Here is a 24,813-nt window from a genome sequence, read left to right as displayed (position 1 = left end):
CTGATGTATATCCAGGATCAGGGTTTACCTTGAGCCAGACAATGAAGTTTGTTTTGGACACTTCCCCCTCTCGGTTACCCAATCCTCCCTATTACTTTCCTATCCTCTTGTCTCCTGATGTCCTCCAGAAATAGACATGTCTTCTCTACACAGTGGCCTGACCTCTGTATTAGGGTCTTCTGGAGACTCAAAAGCCTTTGAGTCTAAATGATGTTCAGATTCAGCGAAAGGGTGGACATGGGTAATTTTAATCGCACGGCAATCTTTCTAGGAGGACGTTCTGCTCAGGGTAGATTTCCTGAGTACTTGAGCTTTGTGGGGTTCTATTTTCATATCTTTTTAAAATAGTATAAAATCTGAAGGGTTAGCCAAGCTGTACACATTCTTATTGTCATATCTTTTTAAAATAGTACAAAATCTGAAGGGTTGGCCAAGCTGTACACATTCTGGGCAACCACATTTAATGAAACGAATACTGAAATTCTGTAAGCAGGACGTGCTCGCTTGAAGGTCAATTCGTCACATCTAACTGCAGAGGACAGCAGTTGTAAACTTAAGGTTTGGGGTTCATATCTGGGCTCAACAAATACCTAGATCTGTGCATTTAGACACCTTAACTCTCTGTACCTTAGTTTACTTTTTTTATGGTGAAAAAGACTATCTTTTGCATTTTCTGATAGTAGTTAAATCAGAAAATGCTTAAGCAGCTCGGAGCACAGAGATTGGGACAGAGCCCTCACTCAACGTTAGCTGTTATTCTATTGATACTATTGTTATTACTACCCTATGTTTTAGGATTTGCATTGTACATATAGTGAAAGTCCCAACCTAATTCTAAAGTGGGATTTCAATGTGTTTGGACATGAACTAGCCAGGCTGCTGCCAGGAGTCAGAGTCGACTTGAATGAGAGTTTTCAGTGAAATGAGAATGGGAGGATACTGCGTGCCGACAGAATGAGGGGAGGAAGAGAGCCTGGCATCTCTCCCAGAGAGTGGGTACCTATCGTGGCCCTGCCCGACTGACTCGATTCCAAGAATTGAGAGCTGACCCCTACTGAGAGGGGGGCTGTACTCGAAATCCCTGTGGCTTCTAATGAGGTGCTGTTTTTACAGGTTTTTTTTTTTTTTTGATGTAAAGTTAAAACAGTAGAGTTCACTTGGGAATCTGACTGTATTGTGGGAGGATCTTTCTCCATCCTTCTGTCTGGAAGAGCAGCTCCCACCCAGAGAGCACTGGGAGAGTGCGCTCCACACCTCCAGGCCATTGGTCAGCTCACGGAGACGGCATCACCACCACGAAGGCAGCCTCCTCCTCTGTGTGACTTCAGAGGTAAGACAGGCTTCACAAGGCTTCTTGGGCAATAGCCACAGTGATGAGGGGATCCCAGCAGGAGAGCACAAAGAGATGACTTGAGAATTCCTACAAGACTCCACTGAGATAACTATGGATGGTTCCTTGGTGGCGGGAGGGATGGACTGGGGGCTGGGACTGGCATCTGCACACTGTGGTATATGCAGTCTCTGGCCATCAGGGACCTGCTCTAAAGCACAGGGACCTCTGCCCAATATTCTATGATAATCTAAGTGGGAAAAGACTATGAAAAAGAGTCAATATATGTAAATATACAACTGACTCACCATGTTGTACGACAGAAATTATCACAACATTGTAAATCAACAAGACGTCAGTAAAGCTTTAAAAAATGGAAAAAACATGGATAGTTCTTATGAATTGACCACATGTAATTCCTCGTCTCATATAGCCTTAGGCCATAGGGGATTCCGCCTTGGATCCATGCAGCTGATGAGAGGGCTAAACTTAAATAACAGCTCTATTTCCTCCTGGTAGTTTGGTTGGATTCCCAATATCCCCACATTTTCTTTATCTCCCTCAGTGTATGTGAGAAAGTCCATGTAATGGTTATATCCCTTTATTTTGGGGTTAAGAATGCATTTTCCCCAGGGGAAGAAAACTCACTGTAACTTTTATTAGAAGTAGTGAAGAGTGTATGAAGACAATAAAAGAAAGTTTTCAAAAGAAAGTAAGTGTGAAGAACATGAAGGTACAAATGTGATTTATTGAAGTCAGCTGGAGAATGGCTGATGGTGGGTGTGGGAAGATGGGACTGTCGCAGAACAGAAGCTGAGGCCACGAAGACAAGTTCTGTCAACTTCACAGCTCTGTTCAGATTCTACATCAATTCTCAATCTAATGAGGAAGGAATATCCATTCTAGTACATAGACACTATAGACTTGGTCTTTTATCCAAGGATTGGGCATGTCTAAAGATTGTGTGTGTGTGTATTTTTAAATAACACAATACTAGCTATCGTAACAGATAAGTTATATTGTAACAGATAACGTAAAATGGGTCAGTGTACCAGAGTGGAGAGTAGGGATGCCCTGGTGGACTTGGCCAGGTTTAGCTTGTGACTTTGAAGGCCATCCTGTCTTATAGACATGGAGCTGTACCACCCTGCTCTCCTTCAAAGGACTTGTTTTCAGATGTCAAGTGACCAGACCCACTTTCTAGAGTGGCCCACAGCCCAGGGTTGAGGGAAGTGGGCATACTAGCCATTTTGGTTCTACCCGAGTCAACACTATAGGACCAGTTTAGCTCCTGAGATCCCCTGGGGTCAGCCAACACTGGCATCAGCCCAGTTTCACAGCTTAACTTGCCTTCTGCCCCATCCTGCTTTTTCCTTACCTTCCACGGGTATTGGTCCCCAGGCATTTCCTAATAAACATTCAGCTCAGAGTCAGATTCCCACAGAACTCAACCTGGGAATCTCTGAGAAATGACTGACAGCTTGCTACAGGAAAGACAAAGGAGGTTACCCATGCAAGGTTTCCTCTGAAAGGGACACATATCACTTCCTCTCACATCATTAGCTAAAACTCAGTCACCTGGTCAATCTCTCCAACTCCTCATTTTATAGACTCAGAGATACCCAGAAACATTGGCTGGCTACCCAAGATGATACAATTCATTCTATAATTCAGATCATTGTACTCCTGACCCTTCTCGGGAAATAGTATGGTTTTATTTTTTCCCTTTAGGTAATAATAACTCTGTAACTATGTCCATCTCTTTCTTCCCATCCATCTCATCTCTTTCTTCGTCGTCGTTTCAGAAAAAAACCTCAGAAAAAAATCAGAAGTAAATTATAGCAACTGTGTAATCTCTAACAAAATACATTATTTCCTTTTCTTTCATGTCATGACCCACTCTTCTAATTTATCTTTGCCCTGGTCCTTCCCCCCCCCCTTTTATTTATACTTTATCATGTTATTGTGGTTCTGCTGTGAATTACCTCACATTCTTTTTTTAGAATGAGTCAGGGTAGGTGTAAATAAGTGAATAAATAAATACATAGAAGCATGATTCAGAATTCTTTATACCATAGCATCCTATTACAAATCCTTCCATTAGCGTTGAGCATCATTACAGGAACATTTCCATCTCATTATAAAATGAACTGACTAAACCCACAGAAGGTCTGGCTTGAATAAAAATTATATGCAAGGCACCTGTTAAATAGCTACTGCCTATTAAAACTTCTGATTTCCAGATGGGAAATAGCAACATAATTTATGATTTATGATTCATGTAAACGCTCCTTTCAGGAAGAGTGCCTCTCTGGCAGATAAAGTTTAATTATTCTCCAAGGAATGTATTTTCTTTCTTTTCTTTTTTTTGGTGCCTACTCACATGTTAGGTACTGTAGTCTTCTACTTCGTGGCCAATGAAACTTGGGTCTGGAGAGATCATTGCTCATAGTTATACAGCAAGGAAGCAGCAGCACTGCCCCCCTGGGCTATTTTTTTTTAATGAAACTCTCTAATTTAGAAAAACCAGCCCAGTAGAGGATTTTAATGCCACTATAAAAGAATGTAGTAGCCAGAGTCAATGTATTCCCATGATAATGCCCTTTGAGATACCTACTACCCAGGCTTTTCTCTTGAGTTATGTGCTCCTGACCCTTGAAAGGATTGTGATTCTGTCTCCTTCCATCATCTTGTGAACATTCCTGCTCCAAATTCAGCCTCCTCTCTGTCCTCCCTAGTGATCCTCAAACCCACACCCTGTGATAGTCTTCCTGTCTTGCTGGTAAGACAGGTCGGGGGTCTTGTCCAATTCCGCTCTCCAAATGAGTTTTGGGAGATCCTGTTGTGGCTCAGTGGAAACGAACTCAACTAGTATTCATGAAGACACAGGTTCAATCCTGGCCTCGCTCAGTGGGTTAAGGATCTAGTGTTGCTGCAAACTTCAGTGTAGGTTGCAGAGGTGGCTCAGATCCCATGTTGCTGCAGCTCTGATTTGACCTCTAGCCTGGGAACTTCCATGTGTCACAGGTATGGCCCTAAAAAGCAAAAGCGAAAACAAACAAACAAAAGGAGTTTTGTGTCTGTGTGTGCTGCCCAGTAATAAGAGCCCCGAAAGTGTCAGGGGTGGGGGGGGGGTGGGGGCTGAAAAAGGAAAAAGACACAGAGCCTGCTGCCTCCAAACCTAAGCTTGAGGTTGGAATACCTCAACTGAGATACACTGTTCCCTGACAAGCCTTTGGTTTATAAATGCTTCCTTATCTCTCAGGCGCAGCATGTATTTTCCTAGAAATTTGTTCATGAGCTTTTTAGTTGGTGCCCTTCCTTAGTGATTATATTTGAACCCATTTCTTTGGGAGATCTTAAACTCCAACTGGGCTTTGGAAGAGGTGAGACCTTGATCTGTTCTCCCAGGAGAGGGACTCCAGCTCTGGTCACTTCTTTGGGGGTGATTTATAGCTTTCAACAACTTTTCTTCTATGAGGTATCAGGCCTACCAGCCTTTTGAAGATAATTCACTTCTTCCCATCTTTTCAAGATGATAGCTGTGGTTGTCCTTCCCAAAGTAATTTATTCCCATTGAAACAAGTAGTATTCATCAATTCATTCATTCTCTTATCATCCACATATTTATTCAACAAACATTTTTGGTGAGTCTGCTAAGAGCCAGGTGCTAGAATGTAAGCTCCATGGTGGCAGGGACCCTGCCAGTTTAGTTTATAGCTGCACTGCCAGGGCTTAATCCCATGGCTGTTACTGAATAAATAGCAAATTTAATGTAGTGCCTGTTGTGGCAGAGACTATCAGTTGCCTATACCAGCATCCATTCTCTCCTTCCCCCTTAGCTAATAGGGCCCTAGTTTTGAGCTAGGAATACTGTCACTCACCTTATTTGCAGCTAGTTATGGGCATGTGGATTTGTTCAGGCCCAAGGTATCCATGGTACCAGCAGTATGGTACTACTGGGAAACTGCTTAAGGGAGGTTGGTTCACCTGTAAAGAGTGTTCTTTGTAATCCATCTCTTTCCCTCCTCTTCTAGCTTGTAATGTAGATTTTTTTTCTGACTGTTAGCATTGAGGAATAATTAATATAGATGAAGTGTACAAATCTTAATGATAAAGGTTAATCAATTTTTATAGGTATGTACACTCATAAAACTATTAGCCAGGTTAAGATAAAATATTCCCAGCACCCCTAGAAAGCTCCCTTATGACCATCCCAGTCAATAACTTTTCCAGAGGTAACCACTATCCAAGCAGGTTAGTTTTGCCTGATTTCTTTATTTCTTTATTTTTTTCTATTTTGGCTGCCCAACAGCATACAGAGTTCCTGGGCCAGGGATCAGATCTGAGCCACACTTGCAACCTCTGGCAACCTACTGTGCCAGGCTGGGAATCAAACCTGCATCCTGGTGCTGCAGAGGTGCCACTGATCTCATTATGCCACAGTAGGAATTCCAGTTTTGCCTGATTTTGAGCTTCATATAAGTGGAATCACATAGTTAATCAGGCAAGATCTCATCAAGAGACAGAAACTACTCCAGTAATTTGAATAGGGAAAACTTTTTATGACTTTATTGATTTAAAAAAAAATTATTGTTGACTTAAAATGTTCTGTCAATTTTTGCTGTAAAGTGATCCAGTTACACATATACAAACATTCTTTTTCTTACATTTTCCTCCATCATGTACCATCACAAGTGACTGGGTACAGTTCTCTGTGCTACACAGAAGGATCTCATTGCCAATCCACTCCAAATGTAATAGTTTGCATCTCCCAACCCCAAAGTCCCAGTCCATCCCTGTCCCTCCACCTCCCCCTTGGCAACCACAAGTCTGTTTTCCAAGTCCATGAGTTTTTTTTCTGTTGATAGGTTCATTTATGCCATATTTAGATTCCAGATATAAGTGATATCATACGGTGTTTGTCTTTCTCCTTCTGCTTACTTAGTATGAGAATCTTAGTATAAGAATTCTTAGTATGAGAATCTCTAGTTCCATCCATGTTGCTGCAAATGGCATTATTTTGTTCTTTTTTATGGCTGAGTAGTATTCCATTGTGTATATGTACCACATGTTCTTAATCCACTCATTTGTCAATCAAAATTTAGGTTGTTCCCATGTCTTGACCATTGTAAATAGTGCTTCAATGAACACAGCTGTGCATGCATCTTTTTCAGTGAAAGTTTTGTGTGGATAGATGCCCAGGAGTGGGATCATATGGTAGTTCTATATTTTGTTTTCTGAGGTACCTCCATACTTGGACAGGGAAACTTTAATATAAAGAATTACTCAGCTGGAGCTCCCTGGCGGCTCAGCCTGTTTAGAATTGAACATTGTAACTGCTGTGATGTGGGTTCAATCCCTGGCCCAAGAATTCTACATGCTGTGGGCATGGTACCCCACTCCAAAAGAATTAATGATTTAAAAATAGTTAATGGAATTCCTGTTGTGGTTCAGTGGTTAGCAAATCTGACTAGGAACCGTGAGGTTGTGGGTTCGATCCTTGGCCTCGCTCAGTGTGTTAAGGATCCAGCGTTGCTGTGAGCTGTGGTGTAGGTTGCAAACTCGGCTTAGATTACGCATTGCTGTGGCTCTAGTGTAGGCTGGTTGCTACAGCTCCGATTCGACCCCTAGCCTGGGAACCTCCATATGCCATGGGTGCAGCCCTAGAAAATACAAAAAGACAAAAAATAAAAAATAAAAAAAATGAAAGTAGTTAATAACTGGAATTCCCATCGTGGCGCAGTGGTCAACGAATCTGACTAGGAACCATGAGGTTGCGGGTTCTATCCCTGCCCTTGCTCAGTGGGTTAACAGTCCAGCGTTGCCATGAGCTATGGTGTAGGTTGCAGATGCAGCTCAGATCCCGCGTTGCTGTGGCTCTAGCATAGGCTGGCAGCTACAGCTCTGATTAGACCCCTAGCCTGGGAACCTCCATATGCCGTGGGAGCGGCCCAAGAAATGGCAAAAAGACAAAAAAAAAAAAAAAGTAGTTAATAACTAAGATGGGTAAAAAAGGATTCAAGGGGGTACAAAGTAGCAAATATAGATGGCAGGTACTACCTCTAGGGCTTAGGGCGAGGAAAGATATTAGGAATTTAAAGGATGCTCTATCCTCATCCCTGAGATTCAGACCTGGATGGAGAGAGTTTAACTCTCAGAGGAGCAGACTGCTGGTGGCTAAGAACCTTGCTGGAAGTTATAGGTTGGCACTTGCCCATAGCAGTGGCTTGCCAGCTGGTGGAGGACACAAGCCTATGTGGGTCTGTGGGGGCTGCTGATGTGAGCACTACTGGGCCACCCACATGCCAATATGCCAGGTTTCATACACACTCAAAACAGTACCCTGAAACTGGAGAGGGAAGCCTCCTCTGCCTGCTACAGATTTGCAGTGTCCCTGCTAAACTATTTGTTGATAAGACTAATAGGGAATGAACTGGCAAAGGAGAATGTATATAGAGCCAAACGCCAGCATCACAAAGCAAGGCAAAAAAGATTTAGAGCTGAGAGGCAATAAATTGGTAATTGTCCCAAATAGCATATACTCTATCTTTTTTCATTCATGGACACTGGGTTTGATAGCTGGAGCTCTAGCAGCTAGCTGGAACCATGAGGCAACCTCAAGAATGGAAGCCTTGTACTAGGATGGTGAACATAGTGTTAGGAGCCTGGGTCTCTGGTGTCAGCAGTAAAGCTGCTATACCAGCCTAGAACTTCTCAAAAAATATGGACTTTTTTTTTTTTTTTAATGTGAAAAGAAAATAGCACATTACCTCGTTTAAATCATGTGATCTTTTTTTTCTTGATATATGCATGGAATCAAATGGTAACTAATATACATACTTCCAGCTGTTTATTATCTGGGTGAGATTGTCATATAAACAAAACCATGATCAAAATGAGGAAGATTCAGGAAGGAATTAGAATTGGTTGTTTTCTTTGTGTCAGGCCCTATGCGAGATAGTTGGTATACTGGCAAGATTAAGACCTGCCTATCATACAGTGTTGTGTCTGAGTGTCATATCAGCCACCAAAAGATGAGTCGAGGTTTTCTGACTTCTCGTTTAGTGCTTTAGTATTTAATAACCCAAATGTCAGATGGGATCAACTTTTCTATTAAGAACTAAGTAAGGTTTCCCAAATGTCCGATTTTGTGCCTTTGTCTCCCAAATCTAAAGCTTTTCCTGAAATTCCTGTCAATTTAATGGTTGGGGAAGGAGAAGGAAAAAGGCAGTTGTGTAAAGTGTTTAAGTTTTCACAGTTACCTCTGGTTCTGATTTGTCAGTTCATGGATCAGTTTTCTATCTTATTAGTTCATGCACTAATTTTCATACTGTGTCAACTCAGCTGTGACACTCACACCAATTACCAATTTCAAAAAAAAAAAAAAACCCACTCCCACAAGTCAGTATTTATGTGTAATAGTCTCTACTGAAACATACCCAAACAGTAGCCAGAGAAATATCTATACTTTGATTTTTATTTTATTGTCTTTTGAAAATGTATATTTTAAATGTTCAAAGATGATAAATTGGGAAATAGTAAATAGACAACCCAGTTTTCTAATGGGTTGCTCATCTTTTCTGAGTGAGAGAAATTCTTATGTTAAATGAGCCCTCCATGACAAGATTTTTTTCTCAATTTTTCTTCTTTTGTCTTTCCTTGCAGTGGTTTGGCCAGGGGCTTTAAAAAATTTTCATAGGCATCTTTTTTTCAATATTTTCTTTTAAAGCTTTAAGAGATCATATTTTAATTAGAAAGCTCTTCTACATTCCATGGTTATAAATAATTCTCCCAATTTTTTTTCCTAGTAATTTTAGGGCTTCCTTATTATATTTAAATCGTTAATCCATTTGGAATTGATTCTTGCATAAAATATTAGTTTACATCTGATTTGTATTTTTTTCTAGATGGCTATCCAATTATCCCAATACTACTTAATATTTCTCCATTGACTCAAGATACCACTTTTATTATTTATTGAATTATCACTTGCATTTTTTGTATCAGTGGATTCTATTTTGTTCATCAGTGTCTATTCTTGAACCTGTATCTCAATGCTATAATACTTGATTTATACATTTTAATAATTTGCAAGACTAATTATCCTCATTACTCTTATATTTCAGAATGTTTCTAACTATTCTTTGCTCACTGATATTTTTACATGAGTTTATAATCACCTTGTCTAGTTTAAGAACTAAATCCTGTCGGTATTTTTATTGGAATCATGTTAGAGCTACAGATCAATTTCGGAGAATTTAAACCTTTTTGATACTAAGTCTTCCAATTCCAGGCTTTGTGCCTTTCCATGTATCCATGATTTTTTTTTCCCCCACTACAGGGGTGTTTGACAGTTTTGTCTCCAGAGATATTATATATTTCTTATTTTTCAGTTGCTTCTCTTGAGTTCATCAAAATATTTCATGTTATTTCTAATTAATGATAACTTCACATCCTCTTTAAATTTTCTGGCCCCAAATGTCATCAGTGGTGAGGTTGAAAGATCCTCTGCTACATGATTTTTGCCTTCCAGCCATATCAGCCTTCTTTTTTTCCTCAAATATACCATACTTCTCCCTTCTTAGGATCTTTGCCTTGACTGTTTCCTCTCCCAGGAATATTTTGTCTCCAAATTTTTACCTAGTTTTCTCCTTCACTCATTCAGGAGTTGACTTAAAAACCTCTTTAGATAGACCTTCTTTGACCAACAGTTAAGATGATTTCTTTACAGAACTTGTCACTCTTCGTATTTTAAAAACAGATTTGATGGTAGTGACTTCTTCTGTTACTATTTACTAGTGAATCCCTCACGCCTTCAAAAAATCAGGGTAGGTTGAATTAAATTCTAAATAGCAGTTCTTTCCTTCATCTCCTGTGAAGTTTTCTCTTATTTCTCCACTTCCTGGCACCGCATCTCTCACTCTTGGCCACCAGCTTCTTGGTTTAGGAAATAAATCTCCTCCTTAAAGAAACTAAGCCAAGTAGTTCCCATTGTGGAACAGCGGGTTATGAACCTGACTTGTATCCATGAGGATGTGGGTTCGATCCCTAGCCTTGCTCAGTGGATTAAGGATCCAGCATTGCTCTGGCTGTGGCAAAGACTGGCAGCTGCAGCTCTGATTTGACCCCTAGCCTGGGAGCTTGCATATGCCTCAGGTGCAGCCCTAAAAAGAAAGGGGTGGGGGAGGAAAGAAAGAAAGAAACTCAGCTAAGAGGAAGAGATGAGGCCTGATGTCTCAAAGTCTACTGAAGTTCCTCTGTTTTTCCTCCCTAAAGTCCAAATGTCCTTCATGTCAAGTTATTGACAACTATGGAGGGAGCAACCATGGCTTCCATCACATAGTGGGCAGGTTCTTCTTTCTTCCCCAAAATACCACCTTGAGGAGAGGATACAATTGATTGGCATGTGTAGCTCAGACTCTTCTAGGGGTAGTTCATAGGCTCAAAGGAAGAGCTGCAGGGTCCAGGGCCCCAGAGACTAGAATGAGGTCTCACATCACCAGGCTTTTCCTTTCCTTTCTCCTTCATGCAGCTTCCTGTCAATCTATCCCTCCTTAGCCTCCGTCTTTAGAAAGGCTTCTCCAGGTCGCTAGACTGAGTAACTGCAGGGTAAAACGAGTAACTGCAGGCCCTTTCCAAAGGGCCTGTTAAAGGGAAAAAAAATTATTGGCCCTTCCTGGGTCACATGACCACCTCTGGACCAATTACCACATACTCAGGGTATGAATAGGGAACTCTGATTGGCCCAGCTCTGCTCACATTCCCTTAGTGACTGGAATGCCTATTTCCAATGCTGCTGGGGCTTGGGTGGGGGAGAACTGCACGGATGGGCAAAAAAGTAACAGTTCTTTGCAAGCCCTTATTAAATAAGAGAGAGTTTTCCATTGTGTGTGTATTATTTACAAAACTGTATGTTTGAGCATCAAATTACATAAGAAAATAATAATGGTTGAAGTGCTGTGATAAGTTTGTGCTTATTTTAGCACTTCTTTTTGTTTGTGGTGTTTTGAGAATTTGACCTAGATTTTCAGTTTTGTCAAGTTGAATTTATCTACTCTGTTTTACGGTTCAAAAACCCCATTGTTCAACCCATTATTTCCCAGAGGTATTCGTTCCATAAGGATCAAGTCCTGTGAGCATCTCTTACCAGGAACTGGGAGATTTTGCCGGCCCCTTGCTGACATCTGATGTGAGTTATAGGGAAGTGTTTTATCAGTTTCAGCAGCCTAAACCCCAGCCTCAATAATAGCCTACACAAGAAGATTCACTTGCACTTTCTGCTATGTAATTGAGAAAAGATGTGGCTGGACCTGGCTTCTACTGCAGACTCCATTCACTCTTCTCTGTAAAACTTTGGGAAACCCCATAGACTTCTCAGATTCTCATCTATCAAGGGAGATTTTATTACCAGCTTCACAAGATTGTGAGAACAATATATATGTAAATTCACTCCATCAGTTGCAAAGCACTATATATGTATTTTTAATAATGATAATTATCAAGCAGCTTTAAATCTTTCGAGTAACAACATAGGTGATAAATACCATAGTCGTGAACAAAGTTCTAACAAAATGTAATGCATTTATAGTCTGAACTATTCATTTTCCAACACAGCCAGAGATAATTGTGAACATTCTCCATTTCATATGTAGGCTTTGTCCACTAACTTGATGCAAATACAGCATATGTCCTATACCTTTTAGAATATCCTTATCATGTCTGCTGTAGAGCAGGGTGCATAGAAGGCACTCCATAAATGTAGGCAGTATTGTTAAGGGGCAGAATCATGGGGCAAGTGAAAGCAGGGTTGAGGAAGTTGAGAAGGGAAGCCTGGGGGCAGCAATGGAGCTGGAGCCTTTAGTTGTCAAGTTCACGAGTCTGAAAGCAGGTGTAAACAGGATGTTAGAGGTCTAGTGTAGGTGTCCCTTCTTGAGTCTCGCCATACACCCCTGCCTTCAGAGTTGTGACAGATGGTGAATAAATAGAGACCTGGGTGAAGTGGGGGAAAAAAATGAGCTTTTATTAGGGCTCTCCAGAATGACCAGAATTGAAGAATGCAATGGGGCTTCTTTCCCACGGAGTCCTTAGAAGCATCACAGCTTTGATTGGCATACTAGGTTCAGACAGTGGAGCTGAAGCCAGACTGGCCCCACCCATTCGGGCTTGTCTGAAAGATTCGGAGACTCTTAGTTGTCTATAGCCACTGGAATCAATTGCCACAAACTTAGTGGCTTAAAACCATACAAATTTGACAAATTTCTCATCTTACAGTTCTGAAAGTTAGAAGTCTAGCATCAAGGTGTTGGCAGGGCTGGTTCCTTCTGGAGGCTCTGGGATGGAATCCATTTCTAGACCCTTTTTTCTCAGCTTCTAGGGGCCTCCAACATTCCTTGGCCCTCATGTATTTTATGAATAGTAGTTTGTATCTGTTAATATCAAACTCCTACCCACCTCCCTTTCTCCTTTGGTAACCATAAGTTAGATGTCTAATAATACACCATTTGGATTATAACCTCTTCAAGTTTTATCAAAGTCATTATTAAATGTTTATGATAGATTCAAGGTGGAATTTTCCAAGTAACAAGATGTCCAGTGAGATATCTGCTGTCATCTCAGAACTGAAGTTAAGGTCCCAAACTGAGGACAAAAACTATGACCGTCATCCTCTTGCCTTCTCTCTGAGTTTGAACTTCTTGCCTCTAAAAAGAAGTCCTGTGATTCCACTGGGCACACCCGGATGGATAATCCAAGATAATCTTTCTATCTCCAGTTTCTTAACTTAATCACCATGAAGGCAAAGTCCCCTTTGCCATATAAAATAAAAGATTCACAGGTTCAGTGGGATTAGGATTTGAACCTGTGTGTGTGTGTGTGGGGGGGTGCATTATTCAGGCAAAAACAGAAGTCTAAAAACTCAACGGAGAGAATAACCCAGGTGGTGACAGGAGCTGCTGCTTGCGACTTAAAATAGTGATCCACTCTTTATTATTGTGGTGCAGTGACTGTCAGGTGGTTCCTGAAGTCTTACGATCAAATTTGTCACTTGGCCTGGAGGGCAAATCCAGGTGGCAGTGGGGGGGGGGAGGTCTGTAAAAGTAGCTCCCTACTGCTCCCTTATGAGGAGAGAAGCATATGTCTTTTCAGAGAGAGGGAATGGGTAGGGATGTTGTCTTCCAAGAAAGAGGAGAGGAATTGCTAAAAATCATGGTTGCTTCCTTTTCAGTCCTCTCTGGAGCCAACTTTGAGGATGGATGGTCATCTGTATACTGAGTCAAGACACTGACTCTCTCTCTCCACTTTCTCCTTTCTCTTTATTCCTAATCTCAGGGGAGATGGAGAAAAAAGAAGGGGGAAAACATAGCAACAAAGATCAAAATAACAAGGAAGCAGAGAGGAGAAGGACAGTGGAGGAAAGAGAAGAGTTGTTGAGGGAAAAGTGGGGAAGGAAATGAATCAGCATCCCTAGAGGGTGATGGTTTCAGCTGCAGCCCAGTGGAAATGTATTGTGCACCACCAATGAGAGCTATGCATGGTATTTTAAGTTTTCTAGTAGGCACATTAAAAAAATAAGAAACTCAACATAGCCAACATGTTACCTTGTTAATGTGCAGTCAACATAAACACCTGTTAATGAGATCTTTTTCATTATTTTTTTTCCTATGCTAAATACTTGGAATTTGGTGTGAATTTTTTTTTTCTTTTTAGGGCTCCCCCCGTGGCATATGGAAGTTCCAGGGCTAGGGGTCAAATTGGAGCTGCAGCTGCCAGCGTATACCACAGCCACAGCAACACCAGATATGAAACACATTTGAGACCTACATCACAGTTCACGGCCACGTCGGATCCTTAACCCACTGAGTGAGGCCAGGGATTGAACTCACATCCCCATGGACCCTATGTTGGGTTGTTAACCTGCTGGACCACAACAGAAACTCTGGTATTTTGTATTTTGCAGTATATCTCAGTTGGGTTCAGCCACATTTCAAGTGCTCAAAGGCCACATAGGACTAGTGGCTACTGTCCTGGGACACGTAGCTCTAGAAGATTTCACTTGCCCTTTGATTTGGTTTTGCAGGGGAGGAAGATCATTTAATTCCTCAGAAAAGGCAGTGAGGATTGATGAAGAATGCTTGACTAAGACAGAGAAAAAGAAACTAGGTCCGTTATCGTGACTCCATCCATAACTCACTGGGCAGATGACTTTTCAGTTTCCTGTGAAGGAAGCTGATGCTTGAATTTCACATTCCCCACAGTGAGAGCTGCAGAAATGAGAACAGACTCTAAAAGGCAGTTTGCACTCCCTGAAAACAGATGCTGCAGTAGGTAAATTTAGTAGGCGGATCTGTTTATTATGTTGTCTTGTTAAATGCAATGTTATTGTTAATCCCTCCTGTGAGTTTTAATACTTGATACTGCTTCTGCCACTTTATGTTGACTCAAGAAGTAAAAGGAGGCTTAATGTGTTGCTACGGCAATGGGTGCTCCTAAGAGTAAGGAGCAGAAGAAACAGCAAAGGCGTTTTTTCCCCAATGCTACTACATTCACATCTGCTATGTGGTGCCTTGTTTTGTCTCAGCTTACTTGCCATATGTGTTTACTCGCCATGGCACGAAACTTTAATTATGGTGTAGCTGGCTCTCTCCGTATCATAGGGACACAAAAACTGACTGCAGGGAAGTCAACAGAAACTGCTCTTAGGTGGTGTCCACCAGAGCAAAGCGAAGGTGCCAAGCAATCATGTGATGAGTAAGACCATGTAGAAAGAAAAAACAGATTATTCATTCCTTGCCCCCCCCACCTCCTTTTTGCATTATTGGACAGAATTTCCAGAGAAAGGAGCAAGATCTTTACTTTACATGACTTCTATAAGGTTATCTTGGTTTGGCTCACTCCCTAGAGTTCTCTTTACTATGGCCCAGCACTTCTCAGTGACAAAACTGAAACAGTATTTTTCATGCTAGTTAGGGACAATGCAACATTTAAAATGAGTTTTTTATTGCAGTGTAGTTGACTTACAATATTGTGTTCGTTTCAGGTGCACAGCGAAGTGATTTCAGGTGTGTGTGTGTTTCAGATTATCTTCCATTATAGGTTACTACCAGATATGGAATAGAATTCCCTGTGCTATACAGTACATCCTTGTTGCTCATCTATTTTATATATAGCAGTTGGTATCTGTTCATCTCAAACTCCTAGTTTATCCCTCCCCTCCCCCTTTCCCCTTTGGTAACCGTAAGTTTGTTTTCTATGTCTGACAACACATTTTGATCACAAGCTATTTGAGGCTTATCAAAGTCATTATTATGATAGATCCAAGGCATACTTTTATATGTGACAAGATGTCCAGTGGGTCATCTGCTGTCACCTGAGTTAAGGTCCAAAACTGAGGACAAAAACTACTACATAAGTCCTTAATGAAACTAGGCAGTGAGCCAGCAATAGCAGTAGCCACCTCCCAGTACATCAATATGATAAGAAATTGAGAAAGGAGGGGAGACATTGTATTACTGGGGGTGCATTGCTAATAGAGAAGCTATTAATACTTCTCTATGGGGCTGGAGAAGGTATACTTTGCCCTTCTTGGGTTGAGCTGACTGAAAGAAGGGGAGATGCATCTGTTTTCTGGCTGTATTCTTGTTGAGCCCCCTGAGTCCTGCTCATACTTGGGCTGCTCCCTCAACGGGAGCTGGTAAGAGAGCCCCAGAGGGAATGTCCCCCAGAACAGAGCTGTCACATGATCCATCTGCTTGTGTGGAGCACAACTCCAGGCTCCCGGCTACCACTGTAAGTGTTCACTGTTGTCTTTCTCTTGTTTGCTGTGGGGAAGAAGGTATTTGTTATGTGTCTTCTGAAGTTTGGGGGTATACTTGACCAAGATATTGGGTCCTCATCTAGTTCAGACATTTCTAAGGGTTAAAGATGGACGGAGTATGGCACTAAATTTAAGGGACCTTGTGGTGATGTTCCTGAAAAGAAAATGAAGTCAACCTCCACCAATTCCAGTCCTCAAGTCTCTCACTGAGAATATGTGAAGGAGAATCCATCTAATCCAGGATCTACACAAAGGACACTGAGGTTGGAGGAGAGGAAATAACCTTGAAGCTGCCCTGGTTTCTCCACACCCTTTATTTGTAGACTTTTTGATGGCGGCCCTTCTGACTGGTATGAAGGGACACCTCATTGTCATTTTGATTTGCATTTCTCTAATAATTAGTGATGTTGAGCATCTTTGCACGTGAATTTTTTTTTTTTTTTGGTCATCTGTCTTTTTTGAGAAACATCTATTTCAATCTTCTCATTTTTTGGATGGGTTGTTTTTTTGGTTTTGTTTTTTTGTTGTTGTTGTTGCTTTTTGTTTTTTTTGCTATTGAGCAAAATGTACCCTATCGTGCATGTGGTTGTGATATGCAGGGTAGTGTAGCTTGAGTAGTGAGAGGGAGGACAAGTAGGTCACATAGATGATTGTCAGAGAAACCCAGAGGCATGGAGAGGACTTGAGGCAGTAAAGTAAACTCTTACAGGATGAGTGATGTATTACATATAAAGGGGAAGAGGGAAGCGTGGATAACGTTGATGTCCACCTGTAGAGAGAGAAGGGGTGATGAGTTGGTAAGCAGGGTGTTTAGGAAAAGAGGGTAATTTGCTTTGGGAAACAACCAGGGGCTATAAAAAGAAGCAACTAAGCAAGAGGACAATTCATTAGGATTTCCTCAATCTGTGAGATTTTGATGCTGTATAGTGTCTAGCGGGGAAATGATTGGCATTTAGTACGGTGTCCATGTCCCCAAATATTGGATTTTTTTAAACTGTGATTCATGCAGTTGCTGGAGACTAAATGAAAGAATTTTGGAAATGTGAGTCACAGGGAAGATGTGTGATATAGTGAAAGGCTTACTCGATTTGGAATCAGAGGAGAGAGGCTTGCATTTGGTACAGCCTAAGAGTGTGAGAGATAAACATAGGTAGTAATCATGGGAGCTTCTATTTCTTGACACAGATGTGATCATGGCCAACCACTATGCTACATGCTTTATATGCATTATTCTCATAATAACATATAAAAAGGAACAGATACTGTTTTATCATAATTTTCCAGATGAGGAAAATGAGGCTTAGAGAGGAAATGAGAAGGTCACACAGCAAGGGTGTATCCAGAATATAAGCCAACATGGGTCCTCCTCCAAAGATTGAGCTCTTCACAGTCTACGGAACTGCCTTTTAAACATCAAATAGAAAAATCCAAATAAGGCAGGAACTAAATGAAAACAGTGCCAGGAATAAGGTTATACATAGAATCCTGTACCAGTGCTATCAGCAAGACATAAATTAGGCTCTGAATTTTTCATAGAAAAGAATGTAGGATCAACTACACGATTTGCAGTGTCAAGATAAAATCAAGTGCTACAGAATTATTCTAATTGTAACATTAGCAAGAAATGTCTTCCAGAAGTTTTCACTATGTTCAATATAATACACTTCTTCTTCAGCAATATCCTTAATGCAGACGCAATGATGAATATCAGATAAGGCAGCAGTCTTACCCTTGGCTAAGTAATAGGATGTTGAAATTAGTTTGAACCAAGATACAGAAGTAAAGGAGATGAGAATTACAAAAGCTAGATCACACATGTACAAATGCTACATCATCCAGATCAATTATAGAAGCAGTTGTCAGAGTGAAGATAAGAAGGATTTCTGGATGTGTCTCTGGAAGATCTGTTATAAAGCTGTGAGTCCCACCCCCGCCCCTGGGGGATAGGTGGGATTCAGGGTGTGTAACCTTCTTCACCTCAAGCCTAGTGAGAGGTTAAATTTAGTGTAAATAGGTATGTGTGTATCCCAGTGCCCTTTGTCTTGGCTTTGTCTCTCTGGATCTTTGAATCCTAGAGAAGAGAACTTCTTTGTTCCAGTTCATCAAGCTGATGAGTGGAAAAGAGAAATGATACTAAACAGAAACGATAGTGAAAGAGGAGCAGAATGAAATCAGCCACCACCAGAGTGGCTGTGTATGAGCCCAGGGCTCATAAAGTCACCTCCAGGAATGAAAAAGAAGGGTATTGACATCCAATCATAGAGGTGTGATAGACAGGTGCCTTGGAAGTCTGTGTATCGCCTGGAGTCCAAGAGGAGAAAGACGTCATTGGTATTGAAGAGAATCTCCATAAAGGGAACATACAAGTCCGCCAGAGGACTGCACAAACTAGCAGAGCCATGTGATGAGTCTGGGAGGTGTTATTCTGTTACTGTGGTCTTGGGTGCAGGGGAACACAAAGCCACCATTATTGTGAAGTTTGATGATTAGATGTCGAGCGTGCTTTTCCAACTGAAAGATGCTTCTCCACATGTCCCTCACAAGTAAAAGCTTTAATAAGTCAATAGGCATTGAAATGGGCAACAATTAATGGGCCGGATTCCCTGAGAGATTTTAAGAAAAAGATCAGATAGGAGTTCCCGTCGTGGCTCAGTGGTTAACGAATCTGACTAGAGACCATGAGGTTGTGGGTTTGATCCCCAGCCTCGCTCAGTGGGTTAGGGATCTGGTGTTGCCGTGAGCTGTGGTGTGGGTCTTAGATGCAGCTCGGATCCCTCATTGGCATAGGCCAGCAGCTACAGCTCCGATTTGACCCCTAGCCTGGGAACCTCCATATGCTGTGGGTGCAGCATGATAAAAAGACCAAAAAAAAAAAAAAAAAAAAAAAAAAGACACAGAAAAGAAAAGAAAAAAGATAATGCATACTTCAGTTCTGAATGGGGGAGAGGAAAGCCAAGTAGGGATTGTGTGATTTACTCATTGTGTTGAAGAGCCAGGGCCAAGGCCCTACACAGCCTGTTCTTCAGTCCAGGACTCCATCTCGTCTGTGAAATGGTTTTCTACTAGAGAGGAGCTCGAGAAAGTATCTTTTACATACCCAGGCCCTGTTCATTTGGTGGAGGTGCTTTGTCACCAAGGTTGAGAAGGACATTTTCCGCTATAGAGACTGAAGTACATTCAGAAAGAAGTGACCAATCTGAGCTTACCTGGAAACCCCAAACACTGCCCCTCTCTCCTTGCTGCAGGGTGACTAGGGTCTCTCCTTAGATTGTCCCTCCTAGAATTGGGTGTCTACCTCTTCCCTTACAGGCTGCAGATTCATGTTCTTGATTCCTCATTCACTTACCCAAAGCAGCCATCTTCATGACTTTGATGTTTCTAATCGTTGGCAGTGCAAGTGGTCAACTGGTGTAGCTTATTCAAGTCTGCCCTTATGCAGAACCTTCATGTGAGGCCACATGAGATCTAAGAGGTCTTATAAAGCAGCACTTTGACATTCATTTATTTCATCTTTCGGTGTTAACTCTCCTCCATTTGCTGAGTTAGAACAGCCTGCTGTTTGCCAAAGGCACTTGGCGCTCTCGTATCTGGGGCCATGGCTGGGAGTCACGATGTAGGTTATTGTTAAACCTTCGCTTTGGCTTCTGTGAGCTTTTCTGCATGTGTCATATGCCTGACATTCTGGGAAAACTCTCATTCTCATTCTCCCCTCACTTACAGACTTGGCTAGACACTGGATCATCTGTCTACCTACCGATTTCTCTCTTTTCTTGACTTTGGCTACTTACTGGAAACAAAGATCATAGCTGGTCAATGACCCTCTTTGTTTCTGGCCTATAATTCACAGGCAGTTGAGGTTGTTATGGGGGTGGATTTTTATCCCTGCTATGCACATACCAGCACTGGCCCTTAATCTTCTATTGCTCTGTCCACTCTCACAACACCAAGGACCTTGGCTTCTTTGTTTTCAGAAGCAGACGTCTGAGCTGAGCCTTAGAAAAGAGTTCAGATGCACCTCAGCATAGTTTCGCTATAGGGCACTGGTAGGCAAACTCCTCTTGGGTGACCAGTTGGTGCTTTCTCACATGAGGCAGAGTTCTCCATAGCCCAGCCTAGAGGGGTTGGGGAAATCTCAAATTTCCTAACTTCTTAGTTTCTGTTTAGTCAAAGATTATATTAGACATGCTCTTTGTGTAATGCCTTTAACTTTTCAAAATATATATATATATATATATATATTTTTTAGGGCTGCACCTGCAGCATATGGAAGTTCCCAGGCTAGGGGTTGAACCAGAGCTGCAGCTGCCAGCCTACACCACAGCTCACTGCAATGCCAGATCCTTCACTCACTGAGCGAGGCCAGGGATCAAACCCACATCCTCATGTATACTGGGGGGGGGTGCATTACTGCTGAGCCATGACCGGAATTCCTGAAAATAATTTACTAATGATCATGTGCTATCTTAGAAGAATTTTTGAGAGGCAGAAAGGAAGAACCGTTGGGACTGGGAAAGTCAGCCAACAGGTTAGTGACTTGCCCAAGTTCACACAGTGGATAAAGGGAAAGCTGGGATGAGGATTCATTCTCTAACCACAGAGTCTACCTGACATGATAACCCTAGTCCTATCATCTGCTGCCAAAACACAGAAAAACAAAGCACACATTTAAAAGGTTTTCTATTTTTGATCCAGAAATATGAGCAATCCACATGGTGACTTGCCTTAGATTTTACTTGACGACTGAGAGGCTATCTCTCCCTTTCATTAGTACTTAGGAAATACATGTGCATTCTTTCGTTTATAAGGTAGTGGAGAAAAGTGTGCCCTTTCAGTTGTCTCATCTACCATGTAATAACAGCCTATGAAGTTAACTTGCCATTTTTAAGCACAAATTTTAAGAGGGCTTTGCAAGAAGGAGAGACAGGGGCTGCTCTCTCTCTCTCTCTGTTTCCTTATCCTTGCTTCCCATTGGCTTTTCTGATTAACCTTCAGTGTTGAGTTTTGCATTCATTGGATGTTAATAAATATAGCGTTTGATTCCTCCCTGCTTCCTTCTCTTGCACATAGTCCTTTTTCAAGATCTCTTTGTCCAACACACTGCCATTTGACAGTAGCTGTTTAATTCGGCCAATAAGAGGGCTACATTCTGGAGGCTTTAGTGACTTAAATTTGAGGGGTTGCAGCCAGTCCTCACATGGCTATTTTTGATTTACCGTAGGAGGGCCTAATATTGCACAAATGCGTCCAATTTATTTGTTACTTTATCTATTTGTTTAAAATGTTGGAATATAAAATTTTTTTGAAGATAAATGTCAAATACAGTATATTCTTTGTTCCTTGATATCATGATGAGGGAACTATTTTTTCCTGCCTTGACCTCCTTATAATTATTAGTTTTATGTCTGATTTTCCTGAGTCAGTTCTAATGTGCTTCAAATACATGCTAAAAATCAGGTTGGTATATGCTAAACAACCCTGGTCCATTGGCTTTGTCCCTTTTCTAAATTGTGTTTGGAGATTTACATTTGTATCTCATTATTTATTATTAAAAACACAAATAACCAAACCTCAAAAATGACAGTTTATCACACACTTAAGGATGCAGCAAATTAAAATGAGATTTTAAATTGTAGTGTGCTTAGGTATTGTCTGGTAACTTTTTGACTAATTTTCCACAGTTTTTATGGATGCCTGCTAAATTTAACTTCAGTCTTCCTTATGCTAATTTGAGAATATTTACATTTCTCAAGTGATTGAGTAAATGCTCACAGGAGTTCCCATTTGCTTTCTGCAGCCTAGTTAGCTCAAGCTCATTTACCTGAAATACAGCTACACCCCTCTCTTTAACTACCTGCTTTAAAATTATCAGAAAGAAAACATTAAATTCCTCTTCAACCCTCCCAAATAATTTCCTAAGACTTCTATTTCCCAGATTGCCTCCTCTGCATATGCTCATCCCACCAAGAAAGGTCCTTGGTCCCTTCTTTTCTGCTCCCCAGCCAGCCCTCTTCCTTGTGAGGAACAACACACAAAAGCACTCATCTGTGTCTTCAGGGTGCTTTTTTTTTTTTTTTTTTTTTTCTGTGAACGTTCTTTAATACAGGGTCTTTGTGGCAGATATTACTTGGCTAACCCAAACCCATTTCAGTTCCCCTCTTCCCATTCTTTCATGTGGTGTAGAAGCTGGAAAAGCTAAATACCTTCTTCCCAGCTTCCTTTACAAGTGCATGTACCCACGTGACCCTGTTCTGGCCAATCAGACTAGAGAAGAGATCTATTGAAGACATTACACTCGGAACAAGACTGCTATGATAACACATTCCCCATTTGGCTTCTCCTTGTTATTTGATCTGACTTAAATTATTTGACAGGGTGAACAAAAATCACCTTGGGAGGGGGAGCTTGGTGGTGGCTGATAAAAAATGAGATCAGTGGCCTGATTCCCAGAGATGCTAGTCAGGCACTCCTGAGTGGGAAGCTGGAGGTAGAATTATAAACAGCTGCTCAGCTAATGCTAATGCAGATGTTTGGGATAAATCTTTGTGAAACTCTGCTTTATGTTTCCCAGACAATTTTACACCCTGGTTTCCATCCACTATGAAACAATTTCAAGTATACTGGAATAGATAAGAATGGATTTTAAACATCAAAAGAGGATTACTGAGGAATATTAATAGTACACTATTTGAAAAGTTCAACAGTGTTATTTCAGGCTTGCAAATGTTTTCCCTGTAACTGTACAACTATCTGAAACCTTCTTTTAGGTAAGCCTTCTTTTTAGTAGTAAGAACTTTTTTCTTTTCCTTTTTTTTTTTTTTTTTTTTTTTTTTTGAGAACAAGTGTCTGAAGACCATACTTAGACTGCTAGCATTTATGTTAAGTGAATCCATATACACTTGGATCAAATATCCCTTGAATTGACTAAAACATGAAGCATTTCACATGGGTTAAACATTGCAGTAATTTCTCTCTGGTTTTTCAATCCTTAATTTGTGTGGGTTTCTTTTTTTTTTTCTCCCCTATATTTAAAGTGTTCATCGGAAGCTTTCATATAAATTTGTTTTATATATATATGTTATGTATCTACCATTACTAACCAAACAAATAAGAGGTACTCCAGTAAAATAAGAATCACTGGAAGCAGAAGAGAATGTTGAATAAAATAATCCTTGTCACAAACGTTCTTATACAGGTAAGAGGAGATCCATGCTATAATACCTACCCTGTCACTGTGTGTGTGTCCTTGGGATGCTCACAATGTTTATAGTATTCGTTTACCTCTTCTCTAAAAGGGAATTGCAAAAAGATCTTGGCTTCAGAGCAGGTTTTTAAAAAAAAAAAAAAACAAATAATAGTGTCCAGAGATTTTCAACTTCCTGAAAAATGGCTTTTTCAGCCATTCTCTTCAAAACTTACTGTGAACCCCATCTTCCATTAATGAATACGCCAGGGATCACCAAGCACAGTGCTGTGACAAGTTGTGTGTTGTGATCAATTTTGTTATATATAGTATATAATTTATTATCAAGTGGAAAACCAAAGTTTGAAATGATTTTAAATTAGAGTAGATTCAAGATTTTTCTTATAAAAATAGCATGTATTCCGAAAGCCTGTCACTTACTTTGTGACATGCTTTCCAATCTTTCAGAGGAGTTGAGCTTAAAGAGACCCTATAGAGAACCTATCAGAACATGGGCTGTGTAGCCCAAAGGCTTAAAAGATATTGTGATATTTTATGTTTGGATTTTATACTTTTGTAACCTAAGTGTTCCCTCTACTAAAGATGACCTTACTCCTACTCTGTGTTTCTCAAAGACTGGTCTTTAAACCATCTGTGTCAGAATTCTTGGGAGTGTTTGTTAAAATGCTCATTCCTGGCTAAGAGAGCAGACTTAATCATGATCTCTAGGACGTAGTGGCCAGAAATCTGTGAGTCCAACAAACTCTTCAGGTGCAGACTGTAGTTTGAAAATTCCTGCCATGGTATATCGTCTTGTATTTCCACGCTGCGACTTTCTGCTACACCCACCTCACTCTGTCCCTCCTCAATTATTATCAGCTCAAAATCCTAGACAGAATGCTAATAAATGCTAATAGATTGCTGAACCGCCCATAGAGATGCCAACATAACCACAGAGAGGTCAACACTTAGCCGACAGTGTCTTTACTTTCCACGACACAAATTCCAATTGAGAACCAGAACATCATCGGCATCAAGACACTCCTATTATATATAACCCCTCGGTCACCTCCTTCAGCAAAGATAATAACTACTGTGAATCTTCTCATCATGGATGAGCCTGCCTATGTTTTACTTTTAAATCAAATTGAATCATATAGTATTTCATCTTTTGTTTTTGGCTTCCTTTACTCAATGTTCTTTCTGTAAGATTGATCTGTGTCACCTGTAGTAGTCCATTCATAGAAATTACTGTATAATAGTCCAGCCATAAATTTATAATTTGTCTATTCTACTGTTGATAGAAATATGGCTGTTTCATTTTCATTTTGGACTTGAATAGTGCTGTGAATATTCTATAGTTATACTTTAATATTGAGAGACGTTCACTGTGTGAAGTTTCACATTTCTCCTATATTCTGTGCCTTTTTTTTTTTTAATTTTTATTGGAGTACAGCTGATGAATTTAGGTATTAATTTCAGGTATAT

The 24,813-nt window shown here is 40.7% G+C and overlaps 1 long non-coding RNA gene across 1 annotated transcript in view; it reads left to right on the top strand.

The window, feature by feature from the left end:
* LOC106505291 (uncharacterized) overlaps positions 1 to 24,813 on the top strand; it is a 400,457-nt gene that overhangs the window by 332,242 nt on the left and 43,402 nt on the right. Inside the window, exon 5 of the long non-coding RNA XR_014819487.1 lies at positions 1,114 to 1,330. This is a non-coding gene — a long non-coding RNA (uncharacterized LOC106505291). The remainder of the gene's footprint in view (positions 1 to 1,113; positions 1,331 to 24,813) is intronic.

The sequence above is a fragment of the Sus scrofa genome, chromosome 11 (genome assembly GCF_054392235.1).
Source record: "Sus scrofa isolate SSC_HxYL_T2T_F1_AM1 chromosome 11, Sscrofa_HxYL_maternal_Yorkshire_Landrace_v2.0, whole genome shotgun sequence".
NCBI lineage: Eukaryota > Metazoa > Chordata > Mammalia > Artiodactyla > Suidae > Sus > Sus scrofa.
This window is presented reverse-complemented; position numbering and strand designations above follow the sequence as displayed.